Genomic DNA, 13,043 nt, shown 5'->3' on the forward strand with positions numbered 1-13,043 from the left:
TTCCTCCCATACAACACTTTAGTCAAGTCAATGTTGACTAGTCAGTTATGACATCATAGTTTGTTTCTTTTTTTCAATTAAAAAAATGGGGAAGGAGAAAAAGCTTAATAATCTAACTTCACTGACAATGGGCACCTCTTATGCAGATTTTATGCAGAACAGCAGGAATGTCAACGACAAGCAGTAAGCTTAGCTGATAAATTTGACGTAACACACATTAGAACAAGCGCATTGACATGAGCTGAGGGAAAGCGGTAGAAAGATTTCCCATTCTTCCAATTTTTCTGTGCAGGTCGAAAAAAAGTTGTTCAAAATCCTGCTCCAGCCTATTTTTTTCCCCTTTACTGTCTCTCCCTCACCTATCAGCGCTGCGCATTCAGAAATAGAAGTGTTGTGGTTTGGCATTGTTGAGAGGACCCAAGTTCAGGGAAGCAGGTAGACATGACTGGGAACCAAATGGAATCCCAAAAAGTATTTATTCCAAAAGAGCAAAAATAACAAACAAGGTACTGGGAGGTGTCAAAAACTAAATTAACAAAGTCCAAAAAGAGATTCAAATTAACATCCAAAAGGAAACAAGGCATGATGCTGGTGAAAATGTGACTCGCAGTGACAGGAACAGAAGCAGCAAACACAGTGGGCCGACAAAGACAGAAAGAAAACAAGCAAAGCGACGCGGCAAAGGGGAACACCTGGGCAAGACACAAGCGACTGAGGGAGCTGATTGGTAGAAACAACCCAGATAGCAAAATAGGGGTGAATCAATGTTGAAATATGGTTCGGCATAATTATTGAAGTTACGTTGAGACCAAAGTAGAATTTATACAGAAAGCGCAAGGTTGATCAAATGTTGAGTCAATGTTTGCTTTTTAACCATCAATCGCACAGTATCAATATTGAGTCAACCATCATCTAAACCAGAATCTACATGCACATTTTAGTTGATTTTTTATTTAATCAATGTTAAAGTATTGATTCAACCATCATCTCGACTGGGAGTGGCTAAGTCTATCTTTAAGACTCTGACGGTGACTGGACATGGTGTCTAGGCATGTGGAGGACAAAATTGCAGAGACTTGAGACAATTTGGGAAATACAACGATACGCCCCCCCCCTCCCCCACACACCCATACACATATTTTGCGGTTGCAAAAGGCATGTCCAAATTTGATTCAAATTTGAATCAGGTGTGTTGCAGGCAGGGAGAGATGGAAAACAGGCTTGATAGGGACTTTTGAGGACTGGACTTGAGCACCCCCGCTGTTGGTGAACAGGTGGCAAGTGGAATGAGGAGGATGATTAAGTCCATCCTCAGTAACAGCAGTCGTCCTCTGCACAACACTAGTGGCGGCTCAGAGAAGCAGTCGCACTCACAGAGTCCTCTCCATGTGCTGCAGGACTGAGAAATTCAGGGTGTGATTCATGATTTGATCTGGCTGCCATTAGACTGTCAAACGGATCTTGCTAACATGCATTTTGGTACTATTGCTAGTAACAAATTTTATTTCATGCGTCTGTGTCTTTTTCTGGTTGACTATCTATCTATCTATCTATCTATCTATCTATCTATCTATCTATCTATCTATCTATCTATCTATCTATCTGTTAATGTTAAAACTGTGCATAATATTACAATGACTAGCAATAATATGATTTTCCGGAGCACTTATTATTGCCCCATTGTATTTTAATGTTGGTCATTAGGTGGTGCTTAGTGAACTAGCACTAGACTAGACTAGTAAAAGGTCTCAAACAGGTGTATGTCATATGAAGTACAGTATATAGTATATGTGTGAATATGAGTGTGAATGTTGAGTGTGAATCTGTTTCGGCCCTGTGAAGGATGAACACATCACTCTACGTCTCAAACCAGTTTCACATTTGTGGACTAGTCATGCAGTATCCAGGGGGAATGATGAACATTTGGCAATTTCTGACCTAATTTTTTATCCAGAAAAGTGAATGAACAGTATACACTTAGTGCCTGTGTGGACCTGTGTCTCTTGTTTTGAGTTTGTGGCACACAATTGAGGGAAGTACATTGCTTTTGTTGTTACTTTTTCATTATTTGTTATCACATTATTTTGCATTGCCACCATCCACTGAACTTAAATAGAACAACATGAAATTTAGGCTCTCAGTAGAGTGGATGTTGTCATGTTTTGGCTTGCTGGTAATGTTTTTTTCTGTTCACAGTCTGCCTTGGTTTATTGGTGGGCAGAGTCCCCTAGCCTCACCTGCCAGTAATCAACTAGCTGCACCTGTTGGTGATCAGCCTTGGTTAGTATTTAGGTGTGTCTCCAGTGGAAGGAAAGCGCCAGAGTATTGTTGTGCTTGCCGCTTTGCTTTTTGCCAATCCACTTAACTCCAAAAGTAGTCAAGGTTGGTTTTCTCTTAAGTATCCTTGTGATTTTGTGTTTCCATTTGTATAAGACTAGGCGTTCCAGAGGAACTTCAGTTTGTGTCGAAGTACTGCTGTGATTTTTGTTTTTCTTCTTTCTATCTTGTGTAAATGGATTCGATTTCGCCCGTTTATGTACGCTCCTTCCACTGAGGCTCCGTCTATCTCATTTTGGTTTTTGCTCTTCGTTTTTCAGTTCTCCTTAAATGATCGTTGGTCATTGTTTTTGTCGCATTAATGTATTTCGGTTGCATCACACTCATTTTGTGCAGCTTGTTTTGGTAAAGACCGTGTTACTGTTAAAGCCTTTATCTTCCTGCGTTGTGGTCCATTCATTGGCCTAGGCCAGTCATGGCAGAATACTCCGGCCAAATGGACCATGCAGATACGGAGCAGTTACGCCAGGCTTTGTCCCAACTCCTATCACTTATCAAGCGTTTTTTTTGTGAACCCATTATCCCACATCCTGCCCGCTATTCCGGAGAACTTGTAAGTTGTGGCCAGTGCTCGCTAGTGTTTAAGCAGCAACCGCTCGCATATTTTCATGACTCGACTAGGGTGGCTTTTATGATGAGCTTACTCAATGATAAAGCTGCAGCGTGGGCTTTGGCGATAAGCAACCGGTACCCGGCCCTCTGTACTTCTTTTTCTTCCTTCTCTGCTGAAATGAAAGTTTTTGATCACCCGAGTGAAAGCAAGGTAGCAGGGAGTCGACTTTTGGATTTTGCGCAAGAGAAGCTTTCCGTGGCAGAGTACTCCATTTCTTTTCGGATATACTGGCTGTACGAGACGAAACTCTTAACTTGGAGCAACTCATAGGTCTCGCAATCCGTTTGGATAACCGTTTGCGGGAACGGCAGCGTGAGCGAGCTTTGGAGTTTCATGATGTTCCTGCAGGGCAGCACTTCGTGACGGCCGAGGAGGTCATGCAAGTGGGTGGAGCACATGAGACGGATGAGGTTGTGTCTTTGCCTCTACTGCGGGATGTCAGGCCATCAGGTGGAGTTCAGCCAGACCGTGGGACCTGATCCAGACAAGGGCATCCTCGATTCCCAATAAGAGGAAGGTACCCTCGTAGTCTGCTCATTCCGACACTTCTAAAAGGTTTCCCAGTGCCTGTAAGTACTCTATAAAGCCACCAGTGCAAACTTCTTTGCAATGATCCACCTCCGGGTAAAGGACTGCAGGTGCCTGGGTTTTTTTCTGGCAATTGAGGGAGCTTCGAAATGACTGCATTGATTGACTCGGGAGCTGATGACTGTTCAATTTTTTTTGTTAACTTATTTTGCTTGATTAACCTAAGAATGTTAGGGACCTTGACAGTAGACTGTTGGCTTGTGTTACTCACATGACTGAGACAATTGCAATAAAATTATCCGGTGATCATTACGAAATGTGACTTTTCCTCATGCCATCTAGTTCAGCACCGGTAGTTTTGGGATTAACATGGCTCAAAATGCACAACCCCCGCTATTAACTGGGACATTCCTAAAATCGCAAATTGGAGTACCTTTTGTCACTCCAAATGTTTACATGCTGCTAGTACCAACTCAGGGATACGTGTCACTTCAGTTCACGAGCCTGTCAACTTGACTAATATTCCAGTGGCGTACCATGACCTCAGGATGGTGTTCAGTAAACAGAGCTCAATTGCTACCCCCCGCACTGTCCATACAACTGTGCGATAGAATGAATCAACCAGTCCTGTTTTGTGCACTTGGATGATATTTTGATTTTCTCAGATTTATTAATGAACACCGCCAGCATGTTAGGCTCATACTCCAATGTCTACTCAAATCGGTTATTTGTCAAGGCTGAGAAATGCCAATTCCATTCCACTTCTATGCAGTTTCATTGTGGAGAGGGGGAAACTGCGAGCCAACCCAGCCAAAATCCAGGCTGTGGTTGAGTGGCCCGCTCCAACATCAAGAAAGCAGTTGCAGAGGTTTCTGGGGTTTTCCAACTTCTATAGGCGTTTTGTCCGTAATTGCAGTAACAAAGCGACTCCTCCAACTAAGCTTACATCAATCAAAACGCCTTTCGAATGGATCCCAGAAGGGGAGAAAGCGTTTTCGCACTTGAAGTATTTACTGTATCATCCGTTCTCACACATCCAAACCCTGACCTTCCGTTTGTTGTAGAGGGGGATGCTTCAGATTCAGGAGTGGGGGATGTTCTGTCCCAGCCATCTTCCGTCGACCAGAGGCTCCATCTGTGCCTTCATGTCGTCTCAGTCACATTTTTTTTTTTTTTTTTCTTGAATGTGTTCTATGCAGGCGGCACGGTGATCGACTGGTTAGCACGTCCGCCTCACAGTTCAGAGGTCGTGGGTTTGATCCCGGCTCCGGCCTCCCTGTGTGGAGTTTGCATGTTCTCCCCGTGCCTGGGTGGGTTTTCTCCGGGTACTCCGGTTTCCTCCCACATTCCAAAAACAATCATGGTAAGTTGATTGGACTCTCTAAATTGCCCTTAGGTGTGATTGTGAGTGTGGATGTTTGTCTTTGTGTGCCCTGCGATTGGCTGGCAACCAATTCGGGGTGTCCCCCGCCTACTGCCCGAAGACAGCTGGGATAGGCTCCAGCACGCCCCGCGACCCTTGTGAGGATAAGCGGTATAGATAATGGATGGATGGATGTTCTATGCAAGCCCACTAGTCGAAACAAGGCATTCTGATAAATATTGCGTTTGTGAAATAAGAGCTAATCCACTCGTTTTTAGCCATCTCTGGGGGTGGCCATTTGTCATTTCTGTCAACTGAAAATGACATCACAACTGCTCGGTTAACGACCAATCACGGCTGACCTGTTTTCTGAATCTGAGTTGTGATTGGTCGTTGTATTCAGTCGACAAATTACAAAATGGCCGACCCCAAAGATGGCTAAAAACGGGTGGACTTTACTGTTTAACTCATATTCCACAAACGCAAAATTAATCAGAATGTGTTTCAACTAGTGGGCCTGCTGGGAACATATTCTTGAAAAAAATGGTTGGATTTATTTTCCCTTATAAGCGTTATAAGCATTTGGTCACTTCTGTCAACTGAATGACATCACAGTTGCTCAAGGCTCAGATAACGACCAATCATGGCTCAGCTTCAAAAAAACAGGTGAGCCATGATTGGTCGTTAGCTGAGCAGTTGTGATGTCATTTTCAGTCGACAGAAGTGTCAATGGCCGCCCCCACAGAAGGCTAAAAACGGGCGCTTTAACTCATTCCATAAACACTATCGGAATGGCTTTTCTCAACACATGGGTCTGCATGGAACATATTCATGAAAAAAATGTTTGGGTTGACTTCCCCTTTAAGTAGTCCTGTGGGGTTTTTTTTTTTCCCTCCCATTTAAGACTAGGCGTTACAGATGTACTAATGTGATTTTTAGTATTCACTCTCTATCTTGTGTAGATTCTGTTTCGCCCATTTTTGTACCTTCCTTCCACTGATACTCTGACTACCTCGTTTTGGTTTTTGCTCTTCCTTTTTAGTTCCCCTTAATGATTGTTGGTCATTGTTTTTGTCGTATTCATGTATTTCAGTTGCCTCGCACTGATCTTGTGCACCTTGTTTGAATAAAGACTGTTACTGTTCAAGCCTTTTTCTATTTGCGTTGTGGTCCATTCATTGGCCTAGGGCAGTATACAGATTCCTAAATACTGCGTTGTGGCACATTAGTGTGCCTTGAGATATCATCTGGTGTGCCACGTGAAATTATAAAATTTGACTTTGTTGTCTGACAATTATTCACAGCAAATAACACATCTTTGTATTGTATCTATGCCAGCGTCATATACTGACAGGCGGAACAATGCTCTTCCGCTAGATGGCAGACAACGAGCCTGTGTATCCACCTGTTGCCATTCATACAACAGAATAATGGCTTTGTGTTTTACTGAAAGGGCCACATTTCACACATTCAACAAAGGAAAGATAACAGAATTGATCTTACAGAGACTATTCTTCCTGCCCAACAGTGTGGGTAGAGTTATGTTGTAATTTCCAAACTATTCCATCATTCTCCACTGATAAAGTGGAAAACGCTCAAAATGCCCAAGTTTGATTTTCAAGTTCACAAGAGTACAATTGAAAACAGGTTTTACAAGCACAGCTTGTCTGAAAGGGTTCACAGCCTTTTCTCTTTAGGAAGAACACAATGGCATTGCTTTGGTTTGTAAATTAGCCTCTGAACAAACACAGCATGGGGGTTCGTGGTTAGTTAGCATGTCTGCCTGCCTCACAGTTGAGTTGTTGTGGGGTCAAATCTCATGGGTGTTTGCATATTCTCCCATCGCTTGTGTGAGTTTCTCCAGGTATGCTGCAGCTTCCTCCCCCATCCCCAAATCATGCACATTAGGCCTGCTGCACACGGAGCAATGCGGCCAAATGCAACTGAAGTGGACTGTGGTGAAAAAAAATTACCGCTGGCAACCGAGTGTGTCTACACACTGCAATGGAAAAAATGCCACCCTGTATTGGGGTTTGGGGCTCCACAAACAATATACTGGACTGTATTAACTTTAATAAAACCATGAAAACATGGCAAGAATGTCAAGGAAAAAGGAGATGGCTACAATGAGAGGAAACGGGACACAATAAAGAAGATCGTGTGGATATTTTGAGAGGCTGTTGGTACTGATTGATTGCCTGATTAACTGACGGCACCCATGCATTTGGAGGGAAGAGACTCTCCGCCTTTGCTTTCTAGCCACAGGTACATAAGAAATTCTAAATATAGTTAAGTGTAGGGCCGCACAATACTGGAAAAACATGCAACATGCGATATGGATGTTGACTATCACGATATCGATATTATTGAGATGTCAACATGTTTATTTATATGCCTTTAATTACAAGAAAGTCTGAAAGGGCTTCACATGCCTATAGCTGAGAACATATTAACAACATCCCCTGATCTTAACCCCCCAGGGGGGAAAGGAAAAAATGTGGGGAAAAATGAGAAACCTTGAGAAGGGACTACAAATGGGGAATCCCCCTTCCAGGATGATCAGGCTGCAATGGATGCCAAGTGGGCAACATTTAACACATATTATGATACTATACAGTATACAATGTTGGTTAAAACAATGTGAAAGTCAATCAAATGAAGTGCTGCAGGAAGACGACTACGGTGAAGTGGGTCCTTGCCCAGTTGGTCGATGTAGAAATCTCCATAGCAGACCCTGCGAGGATGTGGTCAACCTCCGATCTAGCGGTCAATTGCTGTGGGATCGAAACAGCAACCTCCAATTCGGTCGTCATCACCTAATAAGCCTGGGAAAAGGGCGCAGAGAAAAGAATAGAAGCGGCAGTAAAGAGGCTAACAAATAATTCAACTAAATGCAAAAGTATACAAAATAAATGTTTATTTGTGTTTTAAAAATTTCTACTGAGGTAACGCCTCTAATGGGTTCTCCATGGGTTGGGCATTCCAAAGCACTGGTGATTGAATAGATAATTCTCTAGAAACTGCGGACTTCTTTTTGGCTCTCAGATCACTAAAAGAGCAGCATTTTGTGAATGAAGGTTTCGGGACAGAACATTTGGTATCACTAGGCTGAGGAGATAGGAAGGGGCTAAGCCTTATGATATTTTATAAGTAAGTAACAACACCTTGAAATCGCATCTCAAGTGGACGGGGAGCCAATGCAAATTGACTAGTATCGGAGTAATATGATCAAACTTTCTCGTCTTTGTCAGGAGCTTAGCTTCAGCATTTTGGACTAGCTGCAGAATTTCAATATTAGACACGGGAAGACCAGAGAGCAAAACGTTACAAAAATCGAGGCGAGACGTAATAAGCGCATATTATAATTTCTGCATCACTATTCGATAGAATTGGATGAAATTTAGCAATATTGTGGAGATGGAAAAACGTAGTTCTAGTAATACTCTTAACGTGCATTTGAAAAGACAGAATTGAGTCAAATATAACACCGAATTTTTTTGTTGAATCACTTTGGCTAATAGTACATTTATCAAAAGTCAGAGTGGTGTCCTTAAATAGGTGCCGATGACGAGCAGGGCCAATAATCAACATCTCGGTTTTATCGGAGTTAAAAAGCAAAAAATTGAAAGACATCCATTGTTTAATCTCAGCAAGGCATGCCTCTAGACTACAGCAATTATGCGAGTTTGTTATTTCCAGCATCATATATACAGTAATTGGGTATCAGCAGCATAGAAGTGAAAACTAATGTTATATTACCGTGTAAGATCACCAAGCGGAAGCATGTAGATGCTAAACAATAGGGGTCCAAGTACAGATCCCCGCGGCACTCCACATGTAACATTACAAAACTCAGAAGGCTTATTGCCACGAATTACACTGCACGTCCTCTTTGAGAGGTAAGAATTAAACCAAGGAAGTTCTGAGCCTGAGATACCAACACACACTTCAAGGTGTTCTAATAGTATGTTATGATCGCCTCTGAATCGGAATCGGATCGAACCGTGAGGTGTCCATGGATTCACACGACTAGTATTTTGTGTTGATTATTACTTTCACTTGTTATATTATTGCTATTTTGTTGTTGTATGTAAAGTGCATTGTTACAGCTGTAGCTGTTGTCAAATGCTATATAAATAAAGTTGTATTGTATTGTATTGTTTAGGCATAGTTAAGTCTTATTGTAAAACACCCCAGACAGCTGGGCCTCTCTTACACTTAAAACCTGGAAACATTTTTTTGAATGAATGAATGAATGAATGAAAGCTCATCTGCATTTTTGAGTGGTTGGTACTGCTGTGACTTTGCGAAGCCATTCACCGGCAACTCAAATTTTTAATCGCAGCAAAACTAGTGAATGAAACATTATAGAAAATAAATGAATGGATAAAAGCCACACTTATGGAAATGTATTCTTTGGACATACGAGTTGTTTGGCCATAAAGCTCAGCTCCATTTGGCAGAAGCCAAACAGATCACCACCAACATACCATAGTACCTGTAATTGTTTTGCACCCGCGGCACATGGACAACTTGCACCCATTTAATCAGTCATGAACCTCACTATATAACACAATATTCTAATGTGAGGCCATCTGTCTGCAGTTAAAGTTTGGCCAAAATTGGGTCATGCAACAGAGCAATGATATACTAAACTCACTGTGCATGTAAAAGAAAAGAATCAAGACATTGCAATCATCCAATCGCACCGAAATGCGGTGTCACCGCCTAAGGCAGGGATAGGGAACTCCGGTACCTCGAGAGCCATATCCTGCCTGTTTTGAATCTCTCCCTACTACAACACACCTGACTCAAATGATCAGGATCCTTTCAGACTTCTACCGAGCATGCTGATGAGCTGATCATTTGTATCAGGTGTGTTGTGGTAGGGAGAGATCCAAAAGAGGCAGGATATGGCTCTTAAGGAACCGGAGTTCCCTACCCCTCACCTAAGGTATGAAAAAAAAGTTTGAAATATGTTTGAAAAGTCAGTGAACGAAAGTAATGTAAAAAATACAATTCCTCCATCACAATGGAAACATTTAATAGGGTCCTGTTCACACAGATTTTAAATAAAAATGGATTAAACATTTTTTGGACCTTCATTTACTAACCAACAGCATTTTGGAGGGTGGTCTCTGTGTGCAACTTTTTTTCCTCAAAAAAGCTGGCCTTATCATTATCATTGTTTGCACTGTCAGCTGCATCTTTTTTCATTCTTTTTTTTTTTTTTTTTCTCAAGAGGACATGCATGAAAACAGGTTAGCAACAGGTTGTTGTTGGCTGTTGCAGATCAGGATATTAAAGGGACGTCAACGCAATTTTTTTTTTTTTTTCAAGAAAATGATAAGCGGTATAGATAATGGATGGATGGATGTTCTATGCAAGCCCATTAGATGAAACAAGGTATTCTGATAAATATTGCGTCTGTGGAATAAGTTTTAATCCACTCGTTTTTAGCCATCTCCGGGGGCGGCCATTTTGTCTTCCGTTGACTGGAAATGACATCACAACTGCTCACAACGACCAATCACGGCTTAGATTCAGAAAACACGTCAGCCCTCAATTTATATTCCACAAATGCAAAATTAATCAGAATGCCGTGTTTCAACTAGTGGACCTGCTGGGGACATATTCTTGAAAAAAATATGTTTGGGTTGACTTCCGCTCTAAATTTGACACAGATTCACCTCCAAAATGGACATTTATATACGCGGTGAAATTTTTGTTGGTTTTAGTCAAACTGGTTAATGAGAAGCAACTCTTGTGCAGCATCTCAGCGGTTCATAGTGTTGGCTTAACCTCCAAAACCACATTTTTTTGTGCAAATGTGGTGTGGCTTTTTAAGACTTGCAATTTCACATTCACATTTTGTATCCTAGCTGAATTTTGGTGAGAGGCAGAGTATGGCCTGCATTGGTCACAGGCAATTATACATGACATGTTTTTCAATAAAAACTGTGATTGAGGGATTGGTTTGTGTTCAGTAGAGATGATTTTTTATGTACATTTGATGGAAAATTTGGGGAGAAAAAGTGGACAGAAATTTGTTGAAAATTCTAAACTTAGGGAAACATTTAGTTTAAAAAATGAACTGATACTTATGCAGGGTAATAAAGAATTTATTTTGAGAAAAACAACAAGAATCAAGTTTTATTTTGTTTTGGAACAACAGGCAAATTCATCTCAATGACTGTTGTACTGGTCTTGTGTCCATGACATGGCAGGAAAGTGTCAAATAATCATTAAAGGATACTGAACGGGCGGGTGTGAGTGTGTGCATGGTCGTTGGTTTGATGTCAGTAAATCATTGGGTTCTGACCTCTGACCTATGTGGACATGGAATGTCTCACTACTGTCCTCAAGTCATGCTGCACCCTATTTTAGCATAATGTTTTATCATTTTGTGTAACCCAAAAAGTAAATAAAAATTAGATGATGCAGTGCATTTCGACACACCTGGAAACTATGATTACAATAATAAACACATTTTAAATTAATACTTTTCAAAAGTGACCATTTCATCCCACACATTTTTTGTTAAGACAAAATTGTTCATACAACTGTGCAATGTGATCATATTACATTCCCAATGTTGTGGCGAATACCATGTGTGGGTATGGTAAGATGTAGCTTTTATTGTTTTTTAAATCAAAACGCACTTCATTCAATTAAACCTCACTTTTTTAAGAAAAAGTTAAGAAAATCAAGAAACATTTTGGGCGCCCATCCCTCATCGCCAGTCCGCCATTCTTTCAAGCCGAACCAAACTGTAATCGTCAGTCGGTCAGGTCATCATGTTATTTTAACAGTCTGTCAGCCCAAAAAACAAACAAACAAACAAACAAAAAAACACGTCACAGTCCAACAAGATGAAAAATCCAATGTGATTAAAATGATAAATGGAGTGCACTTTGTAACAAAGAGTTTTAGACACACATAACACTCACATATATTTACAGTGGTACCTCTACTTACGAAATTAATTGGTTCTGGAAGAAATTTCTTAATTCAAAAATTTTGGAAGTAGAGACGTGTTTTCCATGTAAATGCCCTAATCCGTTCCAGAGGAAAAACGATTCTCATGACTTCACTTACTTGAGAGGTTCTATTGTTTTTTAAGCAGAGCTGGGCACTTGACCCTTTTTTGCCCGTCCGGCCGCGACCCTCCACCCTTGACCTGGGTACCCTTCCGGTACATTGTCAGCCCCCGCCCCGTTACAACACCCCCCCCCCCCTGCTAACGGAAGAGGTTTATTTAAAGACAAATAGCTGGCTAACCTACTATTCAAACCCGCTGTGGACACGCTTCAAACGCGCCACTTACTCACGTACTTATCCAGCTGCGTGTACTTACTTCCATTGCGAGCCCTGGGGTTGGTTTTGTCATACTGTATAATTATTTGGGTCCAACAGACGACAAGTCTGCAAGCATTCAACAAGTTACTTATTTTCCACATTTCCCCTCCTTCACACTTCCCGGCTTTCAAAATAAAAGCATGCCAGCAAACCACTACACAGTTTTGCTACGGCGGAAGTAGGAGAGTGCATGATGTGCCATACTTGAGTGCTGCGCGCATCTTGAATATACTCCTGGACACAAGTTGTTTTGAAAGAAGCCTAAAAAGAAGCCTTTCACCGAGTCGGCTGAGATGAAATTTGGCCGCCTCGCGAGCACGTCACACGCATGTGGGCCGATTAGTGGGCCGGACTAAAATCCACTTCCGGCCATGCTTAGTCCAGCCATTTAAAAAAATTTGTCACCCCCGACCCCGCCGCCCCAAAAATGGCCATCCGGCCCAGGGACAGGCTGCCCAGCTCTGTTTTTAAGTAGTATAATACAGACTACTGGTGAGTGGTAGAGACGTGTTAGCGCCTGTACTTTGGGGATTCACCCCAGTGAATGAGAGGGTAGCCTCCCTTTTGCCTTTGGTTGGGGGGCTACAGGTTCCGACTGATCGATTTTAAGGTACTTTTTTTAGTTTATAAATGTGTTAATGGTCATCTTATTTGTCTGATTTGCCTTTACCATCCCAACCCTCACGGATCCTGAGGTCCTCTGGCGCCGACCTTTTAATTATTCTTAGGGTGAGGACCAAAACCCATGGCGAGGCTGCATTCAGCCATTTTGGTCCTCTACTCTGGAATAGCCTGCCAGAGGACGTCAGGTCCGCAGAGACTGTTGATATTTTTAAGAGGAAG

This window comes from Filicampus tigris, chromosome 6 (assembly GCF_054856515.1).
Source record: "Filicampus tigris isolate MCC_2025a chromosome 6, RoL_Ftig_1.0, whole genome shotgun sequence".
Lineage (NCBI taxonomy): Eukaryota > Metazoa > Chordata > Actinopteri > Syngnathiformes > Syngnathidae > Filicampus > Filicampus tigris.